This window comes from Mustelus asterias, unplaced genomic scaffold (genome assembly GCF_964213995.1).
Source record: "Mustelus asterias unplaced genomic scaffold, sMusAst1.hap1.1 HAP1_SCAFFOLD_68, whole genome shotgun sequence".
NCBI classification, from domain to species: Eukaryota; Metazoa; Chordata; class Chondrichthyes; order Carcharhiniformes; family Triakidae; genus Mustelus; species Mustelus asterias.
In genome coordinates, this window is record NW_027590130.1 from 218,179 (window position 1) to 234,276 (window position 16,098).

Genomic DNA, 16,098 nt, shown 5'->3' on the forward strand with positions numbered 1-16,098 from the left:
GAATTCATGGCCAATTATATCATGGAGTGACATTCTGGAAAATTGGCACTGCGAACACAGAAGCACACACACATAAACTTGGACACACACACAGACACACACACACACATACACACACACACACACATAGAAAACACACAGACAGCCACACACATGGCAGAGAAACAGACAGTGACTGATTAACATTTTGATTTCTAACAAATAAAAGCCCTGTTTAAACTATCACTGGCGAGTGGGGTTAACCCAGCAAATTCACACAGGCGGGGCAGGATTAAGCACAAGATGGAGACTCGAAGATACGACAGGGCTGACAGTGATCAGATTCCTGAGAGAAAGAGTAAAAGATATACGATGTCTTCAACAAGCCTGCAGATGGAGTGCAGTATAGATAATCATGGTTGCTGCCAGATGGGTCTGTCCACTACTGGATAGCCCTCCTGTCCCATGCGTTCACAGGAAGGTCCACCGATGTCAAGCCGGCGTTCTATTCTGACCACTGCCTCCTACTGGACGACTGTCACCTACAGAAAACACAGAAAGTGGGTGAGGCGGACATTGAAGCTGAATGTAGAACTGTTGACCCTGGAGAACCTTGAGGGAATGTCCGGCGTGCGTAGGGTCCTTAATGATGCTGGCTGCTTTTCCCGAGGCAGCGGGAAGTGTGGACGGAACCAATAAATGGGAGGCTGGTTTGAGTAATGGACTGGGTTTAGTTCATGACTGTTTGTAATTTCTTGCGGTCCTGGGCAGAGCAGCAGCCATACCAAGCTGTGATACAATCAGAAAGAATGTTTTCTACGGTGCATCTGTAGAAATTGGTCAGAGTCGTAGCGAACAGGCCAAATTTCCTTTATTGTATCTCCGTCGTTTTGTTGGAAAGCTATTAAGGGGAACACCAGGAGTTTCTTCATCCTGAATGGAGTTCAGAAGGCGAGAGAGAGTTGAGGGGAAAGTCCCGACTCCGAAAAGTCATCTGCTCTTGCTGTGGTCGATGGGGGTAGGTAGAAAGGAGGATTGCCAAGAGTTGAAAAAGCCAGGGGGTCACCCGGATAAGTTTTTCCCCGGGCCCGAAGGTAATGGTTCTCTTTCCAAACATCTGACTTTGTAACTGTGAGGATAGGTTTGCCCATTGTCCACATCAGTGACAGGGAACTCCGTGCTACCTTACAGAAAGAGGCGGGGAGAGCACCTCGCTTGACTGGAGTTAACACGTGGATTACATCAACTGCTTCAACAACAGAGTCGAGAAACCAATTCCTGTATTGAATGTTCCTGAATTCCAGCATGTTAGCTTTTTAATCATTTTCCTGGCTCTGTCTCTTCCCTTGCTCTTCACAGTGCGTTTTGTCTCTGCCCGGCAGTGATAATTCATTGGAAATGTTCCAGAGACCTGCATGAGGCTAACACTGGTGCACTACTGAGGCCGTACTGTCAGAGGATCAGTCTTGAAGGAATGCCGCACTGTCAGAGGGTCAGTACTGATGGAGTGCCGCTCTGTCAGAGGTTCAGTACCGAGGGAGTGCCACACTGTCAGAGGATCAGCACTGAGGGAGTGCTGCACTGTCAGAGGGTTAGCACTGAGGGAGTGCTGCACTGTCAGAGGGTCAGTGCTGAAGGAGTGCCACACTGTCAGAGGGTCAGTACTGAGGGAGTGCCGCACTGTCAGAGGGTCAGTACTGAGAGTGCACCACACTGTCAGAAGGTTAGTATTGAGGGAGTGCTGCACTGTCAGATGGTCAGTGCTGAGGAAGTGCTGCACTGCCAGAGGGTCAGTCCTGAGGGAGTGCCGCACTGTCAGAGGGTCAGTACTGAGGGAATGCCGCACTGTCAGAGGGTCAGTGCTGAAGAAGTATTGCAAAGTCAGAGTTTCAGTGCTGAAGGACTTCCGCACTGACAGAGGGTCAGTACTGAGGGAGTGCCGCACTGTCAGAGGGTCAATGCTGAAGGAGTCCTGCACTGTCAGAGGGTCAGATTGAGGGAGTGCCCACTGGCAGAGGGTCAGTGCTGAGGGAGTGCTGCACTGTCAGAGGGTCAGTACTGAGGGCGTGCTGCACTGTCAGAGGGTCAGTACTGAGGGAATGCCGCACTATCAGAGGTTCAGTATTTTGAGTGCACTGCACTGTAAGAAGGTTAGTACTGAGGGAGTGCCGCACTGTCAGAGGGTCAGTACTGAGGGATTGCTGCACTGTCAGAGGGTCAGTACTGAGGGAGTGCTGCACTGTCAGAGGGTCAGTACTGAGGGAGTGCTGCACTTTCAGATAGTCAGTGCTGAAGGAGTTCCGCACTGTCTGAGGGTCAGTACTGAGGGAGTGCTGCACTGTCAGAGGGTCAGATTGAGGGAGTGCCCACTGGCAGAGGGTCAGTGCTGAGGGAGTGCTGCACTGTCAGAGGGTCAGTACTGAGGGAGTGCTGCACTGTCAGAGGGTCAGTGCTGAGGGAGTGACGCACTGTCAGAGGGTCAGTGCTGAAAGAGTGCTGCACTGTCAGAGGGTCAGTACTGAGGGAGTGCCGCACTGTCAGAGGATCAGTGCTGAGGGAGTGCTGCACTGCCAGAGGGTCCGTACTGAGGGAGTGCCGCGCTGTCAGAGGGTCAGTGCAGAAGAAATTTCGCAGTGTCAGAGTGTCAGTGCTGAGGGAGTGCCGCACTGACAGAGGGTCCATACTGAGGGAGTGCCGCGCTGTCAGAGGGTCAGTGCTGAAAATGTTTCGAACTGTCAGAGTGTCAGTGCTGAAGGAGTGCTGCATTGTCAGAGGGTCGGTGCTGAGGGAGTGCTGCACCGTCAGAGGGTCAGTTCTGAGCTGGTGCTGCACGTCAGAGGGTCAGTACATTAGATAGTTAAACCGACCCCTTCAGTACCCTCGTTGGCATATGGTACATCTGAATCTGAATTTTACTCTACACCCTCATCTCCACCAATGAAATATTCGTGTCCTGTAAATACATTGCACCCCAAAATGGTTTAGTTATAATAAATACAAACAAGATACTGGATGATAACGTTTGTTATGAATTGGTACCAGTTGTAGTAGATTTCACTAAAATTCATTTCCAAGATTGGCGTCCCTCTCAACTTAGTGAATTATATTTTCAGTAAACACAGAGGTTGTGAAATCAAGAAGTAACAAAGGAGGTGCAAGAATGGTTTGGTGACTTCAAAGGTCGTTAGAGCAGGGCCTTAATTAATATTTCAGCAACTGTTTATAGTGCAGCAACGTCCGCGGTTATTGCTGTTGAATTGGCAAATCTAGAACTTAAACTTCAAACATGAACCCAGCAGGTTAAGCCTGTAATGGCTGAGGAAAATAACAATAATCAGAATGCTGCTTCAGGATCATCGTTCCGATAACTTGCTGATCAATATGTGGTGACTGCATTAGAAAGACATGCTAAAATCATTCATCAAATTATTAAAGACAAGGCTATGAATGATGGGAAACAGCAGAATAGAACCTTGTGTCGTGTCTGTGGGAATTGGATGATAGAACAATTTAGAGAGAATTCAGAACAAGCTAATTAGGGAAGATTCCTCCCTGGATTAGTAATGGACAATGAGATTACCTAAATTGTGGACAAAGACATCCTAATATATCCTGATGTCAGTTTGGATGATTGACCAAGGTTTGGTTTGAGAATAATTGTGGTGGAATTTTCCAAAAGGCTTTAGGATTAATAGTGCGGATTCCAATGGATGCAGTGGGATGGAAAGTATTAGAGGTTAAGAACGTTGGTATCATTATGGATGGTATATGGATCGTATATGGTAAGTTCGACCTTATGTTGTAGAAGAGAGGGGAATTTTGTGGGGACTACTTCAAGCGAATGCCAACAATCAGGAAGTATAATTGTTTGTCCAGATCTCAATATATTCAAACAAACAAGCTTCTTGTGGGTTCAAAGTTGATGAAAATCTAAATTGTGTTCTGGAAGTTAGGCATCTCGATAGAGACATCACTAATGGCAGCTTCTAAAGGAAATGGTGGATATTGCAGGACCATTCCCATTGAACCATTATCAGTTTGAATATTTATAATATCACCCACACTCCACGTAAACCAGCAAGAACAGGCCAAATTGAATTGGCTCAAATACACCATAGACAAGGGTGGATAATTACTAATGGATGAACTTCAGGGCAATTTAGGTGAAGATTTTGAGCAATATAACAGTGAACAATCTAACACTGCTATCAGCCAAATAGTTGATCATTTGGAGCACAGTGCAGCATGTTTAGCTGCTGCTGATCACATTTACATTCAACTGAAACAAACTGCTGAGAGGATTGATGAGAATATAAAGGACGAGGGTTGGTGGGATGGTTGCTCGAACCAGAGTTCACATTTTCAAATCCATCCCGGGGTTCTTCTGACCCTCGTTCACAAACTCCGCCTTCCCGCCACTGGGGAATGCCAGGATGGACAGCCGGAAACGGCAGTGCACCTGCGCGCAGTGGGAAGCGGGCCGCGCGCTCGAGGGGTGGAGCACACGCAGGCGCACCTGGAGCTGCGGCTGCTGTTTTCCCGCTCGCCTATTGGTCAAAGTGCGATGACGTTCTGCGGGCGGCGAGTGACGTCAGACCTCCCGCCAGCCGCGCGCAGAAAGCGTTGAACGGTCGGGCCACGTGAAGGCGGGTAGATTCTCACGTCACTGAGTGGGCGGGACTGAATTGTATCCTCACTTTCCATTGGTGCATTCTGCTGTCCGCCAGGTGAAGACAGCCAATAGGGAGTCGCTTCAGCAGAATGATTGACAGCCAGTCTGGGTCCGCCCACCCGGCCAGATTGTGATAAAGCAGCAACTTGCTGTGCATTCACTGCCATTGGGGACATTCCCAGGCAGCAAGAGGCGGCAAGGGCGGCGCCTTCCGTCCCAAAGAGCAGCATTCACACCATACCGCTTTCTCTTCCATTTGGGCAGCACCAAAACAGCTTCTTGTTATTTATTTCATTGGCAGCTCCCCCGGGTGCTCTTGATGCTCCTGTTCCAGCACCATTCCTCTTAATGATGGGAAATGAGGCTCTCAGAGCCCAGAACAAACATCCAGCAACACCCACAGCTCCCAGATTCCCCCAACCCCAATAAGAGAGCCCTCTATCACAATTCGGAGTGTGCCTTATATCAATTTGGATTGTCCATTATCCTGATTTAGTGTACCCCCATCCCAATTTGGAGCATCACCTAATCCCGAATAAGAGAGCCTTCTATCTCGATTAAGGGTGCCCCCTATTTAGATTTGGAGTAGAGACTATTTCAGTTCTGAATGCTTGTATCTCAACTAGAAGTGACTTATATCCATTTGGAGTGCTACGGTCCATTAGGAATGACCGCTGTTAATAAGGAGTGATGTCTGTTAATTCATATCAATGAGGCGTATCCCACTCAATTTGGAGTGGCCTCCACCTCGATTTGGAGTGGCCCATATCTAGATTTGGAATGCCTGTGTCGATTTGGGGCACGCGCTATCTTGAATAAGAAATCCTTTCCCTTCAATTAGGAGTGCCCCTTATTTAGATTTGGAGCAGCGACTATTGCAGTTCCGAGTGCCACATCTCAAATGGGTGTGTCCCGCCTCAATTCGGAGTGCCCCCTGTCAATTAGAGTGCCCCCTGTTAATTAGGAGTGCCCCCTGTCAATTAGAGTGCCCCCGGTCAATTAGGAGTGCCCCTGTCAATTAGGAGCGCCCCCTGTCAATGAGGAGTGCCTCCTGTCAATTAGGAGCGCCACCTGTCAATTAGGAGTGCCCCCTGTTAATTAGAGTGTCCCTGTCAATTAGGAGGTACCCTTGTCAATTAGGACTGCCCCCTGTCAATTAGGAGAGTCCCTGTCAAGTAGTAGTGACCCTATCTCAATTTGGAGTGCCCCCCGTCAATTAGGAATGTCCCCTGTCAATTAGGATTGCCTCCTGTCAATTAGAAGTGCCCCCTTTCAAGTCGGAGCACCCCCTGACACTCGGAATGTCCCCCGTCAATTAGGAATGTCCCTTGTCAATTAGGAGCGCCTCCTGTCAATTAGGAGCGCCTCCTGTCAATTAGGAGCGCCTCCTGTCAATTAGGAGTGCCCCTGTCAATTAGGATCAACCCCTGTCGAGTGGAGCGCCCCCAACAATAAGTAGTGCCAGCGCCATTTAGGAGTACCCCTTTCAATTTGGAGTACCCCCTGTCAATTAGGAGTGCCCTCTGACAATTTGCAACGCCCCTGTCTATTAGTAGTGCCCTTGTCAATGAGGATTGCCCCTTGTCTATGAGGAGCACCCTCTGTCAATTAGGAGCGCCCCCTGTCAATTAGGAGCGCCCCCATCAATTAGTAGCTCCCGGGTCAATTAGGAGTGCCTCTTGTCAGTTAGGAGTGCCCCCTATCGTTAGGAGTGCCCCCTGTCATTTAGGAGAGCCTCCTGTCATTTAGGACTTCCCCCCTGCCAATTAGGAATGCACCTGTCAATTAGGAGTGCCCCCTGCCAATAAGGAATGCACCTGTCAATTAGCAGTGCCCCCTGTCAATTGGGAGTGCACCCACGTGCTTTAAAAGTAATACAATTTTTCCTCCCACTTCACCCCGCGCCCGACCCACTTCTGGTCTTCTGGTTAAATTTACTCACAAGGAAACCCCGCGAAAAAGTAAGTATTAAAAGTTGATCTCTTACCCTTTCTAGTCTAGCCTCAACTCGCTTCTCACCACCTTGCTCCGGTTGAAACACTGAGCGAGCTACCCCCACGTCAGGAGCTTTTATTTTAAAAAATACAATTCTTCCTCCCACGTCACCCCGCGTCGGGTATACCTCCGGTTTTCCGGTTAAAGTTACGAACAAGGAAACCCAGCGAAAAAGTATGCATTAGAAGTGGATCTCTTAGCCTTTTTAGTCCAGCCTCAACTAGCTCCTCACCACCTTGCTCCGGTTGAAAATTATGTGCACCCTCTGTCAATTAGGAGTGCCTCCTGTCAATTGGTAGAGCCTCCTGTCAATTGGTAGGGCCTCCTATCTCAATTAGCAGTGCCCCCTGTCAATTAGGAGTGCCCCCTGTCAATTGGGGTTGCCCCCATCTCAACTAGGTGTGCCCCCTGTCAATTAGAAATGCCCCCTGTCAATTAACAGCGCCCCTTGACCAAATAGGAGAGCCTCCTGTCAATTAGGAGTGCCCCCATCAATTTGGAGTGTGCCCTGTCAATAAGGAGTGCCCCTGTGATGCAGAGGTGCCCCCGTCTCAATGAGCAGTGCCCCCATATCATCTAGGAGTGCCCCCTATCTCAAGTAGCATCCCACCCCCACCCCCTTCAATAAGGAGTACCTCTATCAAGTAGGAGTGCCCCTATCTCAATTAGGAGTGCCCCTGTCAAGTAGGAGTGCCCCCTGTAAATTAGGTATGCCCCCGGCAATTCGAAGTGCCTCCTATCTCAATTAAGAGTGTCCCGCCTAAATTAGGAGTGCCCCCATCTCAATTAGCAGTGCCCCTGTCAATTAGGAGTGCCCCTGTCAATAAGGAGTGTTCCCTGTCAATTAGGAGCGCCCCTGTCGATTAGGATTGCCACTGTCAATTAGGAGTGCCCACATTCTCAATTAGGGATGCCCGTGTCAATTAGGAGTGCCCGTGTCAATTAGCAGTGCCCTCCATCAATTAGGAGTGACCCCTATCAATTGGAAGTGCCCCCTGCCAGTTAGGAGTGCACCCTGTCAGATAGGAATGCCCCTTTTCAATTAGGAGTTCCCCTTTTCAATTAGGAGTGCGCCCTATCTTAGTTAGCAATGCCCCTGTCCATTAGGAACTCCAGGATGAATATTTCCCATCAGCCACAACCCTTTGTTTTCTTCCAGCTAGGCAATTCCTTTTCCAAACCACTAAATCAACCTCAATCACATGTATCCGTATTTTCGGCAAATGCTTACCATGAGGAACGTTATCAAGCGCTTTGCTGAAATCCGTAGACACCACATCAACCGCTTTACCCTCATCCACCTCTTTGATCACCTTCTCAAATAATTCAATAAGGTTTGTGAGGCACGGCCTACCCTTCACAGAACCGTGCTGACTGTCCCTAATCAAATTATTCCTTTCTAGTTGATTATAAATCCTATCTCATATAATCCTTTCCAATACTTTGCCCACAACAGAAGTAAGGCTCAGTGGTCTATAATTACCAGGGTTGTCCCTACTCCCCTTCTTGAAGAAGGGGACAGCATTTGCTATCCTCCAGTCTTCTGGCACTGTTCCTGTAGACAATGACGGAACAAAGATCAATGCCAAAGGCTCTGCAATCTCCTCTCTCGCCTCCCAGAGAATCCTAGGATAAATCCCATCCGGCCCAGGGGACTTATCTATTTTTACCCTGTCCAGAATTGCTCATGCCTCCTCCTTATGAACATCAATCCCATCCAGTCCAAAAGCCTGCTTCTCAGTATTCCCCTGGACAACACTTTCCCTCTCCAGTGTGATTATCGACGAAAAATATTCATTTAGTGCTCTCCTATCTCTTCAGACTCCACGCAGAACTTCCCACTACTATCCTTGACTGGCCCTAATCTTACCCTAGTCATTCGTTTACTCCTGACATACCCCTGTCAAGTTGGAGTGCGCCCTGTCAATCAGGAGTGCCCCCTATCTCAATTAGGCGTGCACACTTTCAATTTGAAGTGCCACCTAACACAATTGGTAGTGCCCCCTGTCAATTAGGAGCAATACCCTGTGGAATAGGAGTGCACGTGTCAATGGGGAGTGCCCCCTGCAAATTTCGAACGCTCCCTGTCAATTAGGAGGGAAGACTGTCCATTAGGAGTGTCCCCTGTCAATTAGGAGTGCCCTGTTTCAGATTGGAGTGCCCCCTACCTCAATTAGGAATGCCCCTATCAATTAGGAGTGCCCCCCGTCAATTAGGAGCGCCCCCATCAATTAGGAGTGCCCCCTGCCAATTGTGAGTGCCCCCTGTCAATTGGGAAGGCCTCCTATGTCAATTAGCAGTGCCCCCTGTCAGTTAGGGGTGCCCCCTGTCAGTTAGGAGTGCCCCCACCTCAATTAGTGATGCCCATGTCAATTAGGAGTGACCCCTGGCAATTAGGAGCGCCCCCCCCCATCTATTGGGAGTGCCCTCTGTCAATTGGTAGTGCCCCTGTCAAATAGGAATGCATCCCGTGTCAACTAGCATTGCATCTGCAAATTAGGGTTCCTCCTGTCAATTAGGAATGCCCCCTGTCAATTAGGACTGCCCCCGGTCATTATGGTATGCGCCCCATCATTTATCAGTGGCCCTGTCAATTAGGAGTGTCCACAGTAAATTAGGAGTGCCCCGTGTCAATTAAGAGTACCCCCGCCAATTCAGAGAGCCAATTTCAGTTAGCGCGCTCCCTGTCAATGAGGAGTGCCGCTAGTCACTTAGGAGTGCCCCTGTCAATGAGGATAGCACATGTATATTAGGAGTGCCGCCTGTAAATAAGGAGTGCACCTGTCAATTAGGACTGTTCCCTGTCAATCAGGAGTTCGCTCTGTCAATTACGAGCGCTTCCTGTCAATTGGGAATGCCCCCGGTCATTTTGGAGTGCTCGCCATTGATTAGGAGTGGCGCTGTCAATTAGGAGAGTCCCCTGTCAATTAGGAGTGTCCCCTGTCAATTAGGAGTGTCCATGTCAATTAGGAGTGCCACTTGTGTATTAGGAGCACCCCCTGTCAATTACTTGCGCCCCCGGTCAACTAGAAGTGTCCCCATCAATTAGTAGTGCCCGGTTCAATTAAGAGTGTCCCGTGTCAATTAGCAGTGCCCCGTGTCAACGAGCATTACGTCTGCAAATTAGGGTTCCTCCTGTCAATTAGGAGTGCCCCCTGTCAATTAGGATTGCCCCCGGTCATTATGGGATGCGCCCCATCATTTAGCAGTGCCCCTGTCATTTAGGAGTGTCCACAGACAATTAGGAGTGCCCCGTATCAATTAAGAGTACCCCCGCCAATTCAGAGTGCCAATGCCAGTTAGCGTGCTCCCTGTCCATGAGGAATGCCGCTAGTCACTTAAGAGTGCCCCTGTCAATGAGGAAAGCACATGTAAATTAGGAGTGCCGCCTGTCAATAAGGAGTGCACCTGTCAATTAGGACTGTTCCCTGTCAATCAGGAGTTCGCTCTGTCAATTACGAGCGCTTCCTGTCAATTGGGAATGCACCCGATCATTTTGGAGTGCTCACCATCGATTCGGAGTGGCGCTGTCAATTAGAAGAGTCCCCTGTCAATTAGGAGTGTCCCCTGTCAATTAGGAGTGTCCCGTGTCAATTAGGAGTGCCCCCTGTCAATTAGGAGTGTCCCCTGTCACTTAGGAGTGTCCCCTGTCAATTAGGAGTGCCCCCTGTCAATTAGGAGTGTCCCGTGTCAATCAGGAGTGCCCCCTGTCAATTAGGAGTGTCCCATGTCAATTAGGAGTGTCCAATGTCAATTAGGAGTGCCCCCTGTCCATCGTGAGTGCCAATGTCTATTAGGAGTGCCCCCTGTCAATCAGGAGGGCCACTTATCAATAAAGAATGCCCCTCTAAATTAGGAGTTCCCCCTGTCAATTAGGAGTGTCCGTGTCAATCAGGAGATCCCCTTGTTAATGAGGAGTTTCCCCCTCCCGTCAATTTGGAGTGCCGCCTGTCAGTTAGGAGTGCGCCCTATCAAATAGGAGTGCCCCTGTCAATCAGGAGTGCCCTCTGTCAGTTAGGCGTGCCACCTGTCAATTAGGTGTGCCCACTGTCAATTAGGCGTGCCCCGTTCAATTTGTAGTGCGCCCTGTCAATTAGCAGTGCCCCAGACAATTAGGAGTGCCCCCTGTCAACTGGGAGCGCCCATGTCAATTCAGAGTGCTCCATATCAATTAGGAGCACTCCGCTGTGAATTAGGAGGGCAGCTGTCAATGAGGAGTGCCCACTGACAATTGGGAATGCCCCTTGGCAATTACAATTGCCCACGGTAAATTTGCATTGCTCACCGTCAATTAGGAGGGCGTCCGTAAATTAGGAAAGCCCCCTATCAATTATGAGTGCCCCATGTCAATGAGAGTGGGCAAAGCAGTTAGGAGTTCCCACTGTCAATTTGGAGCGCTCCCTGTCAATTAGGAGTGCCCCCTGTCAATGAGGAGTGGCAGGGGGCACTCTTCATTGACAGGGGGCACTCCTCATAGACAGTGGACACTCCTCATTAACAGTGGGGGCACAGCTAATTGACAGAGGGCACTCCTAATTGACAGGGGATACTCCTGACTGACGAGGAACTCGTAATTGACAAGGGGCACTCCTAGTTGAAAGGGAGTACTCCTAATTGACAGGGGGCACTCCTAGTTGACATTGGCATTAGGTAACTCCTAATTAACAGGGGCACTCCTAATTGAACGGAGGAACTCCTAATTGACGGGGCACTCCTAATTGACCGGGGACAGTCCGAATTGACAGAGGGTACTCCAAATTCGCAGGGAAACTCGTAATTGAACGGGAGTGGAGGGTGGGGGGTGGGAGGTACTCCTAATTAACATTGCGTACTCCTAATTGATAGGGCCACTCATAATTGATAGCGGTCACTCCTAATTGTCAGGGAGCGCTCCTAATTGACGGTGAGCAATGCAAATTTACCGTGGGCAATTGTAATTGCCAAGGGGCATTCCCAATTGTCAGTGGGCACTCCTCATTGGCAGGGGGCACTCGTAATTGGCAGGGGCACTCGTAATTGGCAGGGGGCAATCCTAATTGACAGCGGGCACGACTAATTAACAGGAGGTACTCCAAATTGACAGGGGTTACGCCTAATTGGCAGGGGGCAATCCAAAATGACAGGGGGCACTCCTCTGTGACAGGAGGCACTCCTAACTGTCCGGGGGAGCACCTAACTGACAAGGGGAGCACCTAATTGAAAGTGGGTACTCCTAATTGACAGGGGGCACTCCTAATTGACAGGGGCACTCCTAATTGACAGGGGGCACTCCTCATTGAGAATGGCGGGGTGCAATCCTCGTTGAGAAATGGCAATCCTCATTGACAGGGGGCACTCCACATTGACAGGGGTAGCTCATTATTGACAGGGTTCACTCCTAACTGACAGGGGACACTCCAAATTGGCAAGGGTCACTCCTAATTGACAGGGGACACTCCTAATTGACAGGGGACTCTCCTACATGATAGGGTACAGTCCCACTTGATGGGAGGCTCTCGTAATTGACAGAGAGCGCTCCTCAATGACAGGCGCTTTCCTAATTGAGATAGGGGGCGCTCCTAATTGACAAGTGGCTCTTCTAATTGACGGGGGGCACTCCAAATTGCCAGGGGGCTCTCCTAATTGACAGGGGGCTCGCCTAATTGAAAAGAGGCACTCCTAATAGAAAGGGGCACTCCTAATTTAGTGTGGGCACTCCTAATTGACAGGGGACGCTCCTAATTGACAGAGGCACTCCTAATTGACAGGGGGCTCTTCTGATTGACAGGGGGCACTGCCAATTGGCCCGGGCACTCCAAATTGAGAGGAAGTGCTCCTACTTGACAGGGGCCACTCCTAATTGACAGGGGGCATTCCTAATTGAAGGGTTTACTCCTAATTGATGCGGGCACTAGTGACGAGGGCGGTCCTAATTTACATGTGACACTCGTAATTGACAGGGTGCACTGCTAATTGAGAGGGGGCACTTCTAATAGACAGGGCGCTCCCAATTGACAGGGTTCACTGGTATCTGACAGGGGACACTCCTAATTGGCAGGGAGCTCTCCTAATTGACATAGGGCACAGTTGTAATTGACAAGCTGCACTCCCAGTTGAGAAAGGGGGCACTCCTACATGGCAGGGGCAATCCTAATTCACATGGGATACTGCTAATTGAGATAGGGGAGATAGGGGGCGCTCCTAATTGACAGTGGCGCTCATAATTGTCAGGGGGCACTGCTAATTGAGATAGGAATCACGGCTATTGGAATGGGGAACTCCCAATTGACAGTGGGCACTCCTATTTGACAGAGGGCACTCCTAATTGACAATGGACGTTCCTAATTGACAGACGGCACTGCCAATTGACAGTGGCACTCATAATTGACAGGGGCACTGCTAATTGAGATAGTGTGCACTCCTAATTGACAGAGGGCATTCCTAATTGAAAGGGGGCACTGCTAATTGACACGTGGCACTCCTACTTGACAGGGACCTCTCCTAATTGACGTGGGCACTCCGAATTGATGGGGGCGGTCTAAATTTACAAGGGACACTCCTAATTGATAGGGTGCACTGCTAATTGAGAGGGGGCACTCCTAATTGACAGGGGGCGCTCATTACTGACAGAGGTCACTCCTAAGTGACAGGGGACACTACACTGCTAATTGACAGGGGACGTCCCTAATTGATAGGGAGCTCTCCTAATTGACAGGGAGCTCTCCTAATTGACAGGGGCATTTCTAATTGAGATAGTGGGCAGTCCTAATTGACAGAGGGCACTATTAATTGAAAGGGGTAAGTGCTAGTTGACACGGGACACTCCTAATTGACAAGCGCATTGCTAATTGCGATAGTGAGCACTCCCAATTGACACGGGCACTCCTAATCGACAGGGGGCGCTCCTGATTGACAGGGAGCTCTCCTAATTGAGATAGGGGACACTTCTAATTGACAGACGGCATTTTGGCACTCCTGATTGGCAGCGCGCACTCCTACTTGACAGGGGGCACTCGTAAATGGGAGGGGACAGTCCTAAATGACAGGGTGCACGACTAATTGACAGGGGGTACTCCAAATTGACAGGGGGCAGTCCACATGGACAGGGGGAACTCGAAATTGACAGGGGGAACTCCAAATTGACAGGCGTCACTCCTAATTGTCAGGGGTCACTCCTAAGTGTCAGGGAACACTCTAAAATGCCAGCGGGCAAACGTAATTGACAGGGGGCACTCCTAACCGACAGAGGGAGCTCCTAACTGACAAGGGGCACTCTTAATTGAAAGGGTATACTCCCAATTGACAGGGGGCACTCCTAATTGACAGGAGGCGCTCCTCATTGACAGGGGGCAGTCCTCATTGACAGGGGGCACTCTTCATTGACAGGGGGCAATCCTTATTGAAAGGGTTCACTCCCCATTGGCATCGGGCACTCCAAATTGACATGGAGGCGCTACTAATTGATAGGGGGAACACCTCATTGACAGGGGGCAGTCCTCATTGAAAGGGGGCAGTCCTCATTGAAAAGAGGTACTCCTCATTGACAGGGGGTACTCTTCATTGACAGTGGGCAATCCCCATTGACAGGGGGAACTCCAAATTGACAGGGGTCACTCCTAATTGTCAGGGGTCACTCCTACGTGTCAGGGGACACTGCAACATGACAGCGGGCATTCCTAATTGATAGGAGGAGCTCCTAACTGACAAGGGGCACTCCTAACTGAAAGAGGGTACTCTTCGTTGACCGGGGGCACTCCATTTGACACTATGGCACTCCAAATTGACAGGAGGCACTCCTAATTTACAGGGGTAGTCCTAATTGACCTGGGGCACCCCTCATTGACGGTGAGCAATCCTTATTGACAGGGAGCACTCCCTACTGACAGGGGGCACTCCTTATTTACAGGGGGCACTTCTAATTGACGGGGCTCTCAAATTGACAGGGGGCGCTCCAATTAACTGAGGGTACTCCAATTGACACGGGGCACTCCAATTGATAGGGAGTATTCCATTGACAGGGGGACTCCAATTGACATGGGGAACTCCTAACAGACAGGGGCACTCCTCATTGTCAGAGGGCACTCCGATTGACACAGTGGAACTCCTAATTGACAGGGAGCACTCCTAATTGACAGGGACAGTCCTAATTGACAGGGGGCAATCCTCATTGACAGGCGGCACTCCTTATTGACAGGGGGAACTCCACAATGACGGGGGCACTCCTAATTGACAGGGGCAGTCCTAATTGACAGGGGGCAATCCTCATTGACAGGGGGCACTCCTTATTGACAGGGGGAACTCCACAATGACAGGGGGCACTCCTAATTGACAGGGGCAGTCCTAATTGACAGGGGGCGCACCTAATTGACAAGGGGCGCTCCTAATTGACAAGGGGCGTTCCTACCTGACAGGGGGCGCTACAAACTGACAGGGGGCACTCCGAATTGAAAGGGGGTTCTCCTAATTGACTGAGGACACTCATCATTGACTGGGGTCACTCCTCATTGACAAGGGGCGCTCCATATTGATAGGGGGCACACCTTATTTACAGGGTGAACTCTTCATTGACATGGGGGCACTCATAACTGACAGGGGGAGACTCCTCATTGGCGGTAAGGCACCCCTCATTGACGGGGGGCACTCATCATTGACTAGGCGCTCTCCTCATTGACGGTTGGGATCATCTTTGACGTGGGGGGAATCCTCATTGACGGCGATGCACTCCTCATTGACAGTGGGGCACTCCTCTTTGAGCGGGCGGGGGGGCACTCCTTATTGAGAGGGGGCGCTCCTAATTGACAAGGGTAGCTCCTCATTGACATGGGCGCTCCTAAATGCAAGGGGGCACTTCTCATTGACTGGGGGCACTCCTCATTGACTGGGCGCACTCCTCATTGGCATGGGGCCCTCCGACGTGACATGGGGTACTCCTAATTGACATGGGGCAGTCCTGATTGAGAGGGGGCACTCCCTATTGACAACGGGCACTCATTATTGACAGTGGGCACTGCTAATTGACAGGGGGCACTCAAATCGACAGTGGGTGCCCTAATTTACATGGGGTACTCGAATTGACACGGGGCACTCCAATTGACAGGGAGTACTCCAATTGACAGGGGGACTCCAATTGACATGGGGAACGGACAACTGACAGGGGGCACTCCTCATTAGCAGAGGGCACTCCTAATTGATAGGGGGCACTCGTAATTGTCCGGGGGCAGGCAGTCCTAATTGACAGGGGGCACTCCTCATTGGCAGGGGGCACTCCTAATTGACAGGGGGCACTCCTCATTGACAGGGGGCACTCCTCATTGGCAGGGGGCACTCCTAATTGACAGGGGGCACTCCTCATTGACAGGGTGCGCTCCTCATTGGAATCAGGCACTCCTAATTGACATGGGGGCGCTCCTAATTCATAGGGGCACTCGTAATTGGCAGGGGCAGGCAGTCCTAATTGACAGGGTGCACGACTA

At 50.2% G+C, this 16,098-nt stretch overlaps 1 protein-coding gene across 1 annotated transcript in view; it reads right to left on the reverse strand.

Annotated features, from left to right (window-relative positions):
- Window positions 1-16,098, reverse strand: part of LOC144483433 (SWI/SNF-related matrix-associated actin-dependent regulator of chromatin subfamily A member 5-like) — a 915,017-nt gene that overhangs the window by 144,888 nt on the left and 754,031 nt on the right. The window lies entirely within an intron of this gene.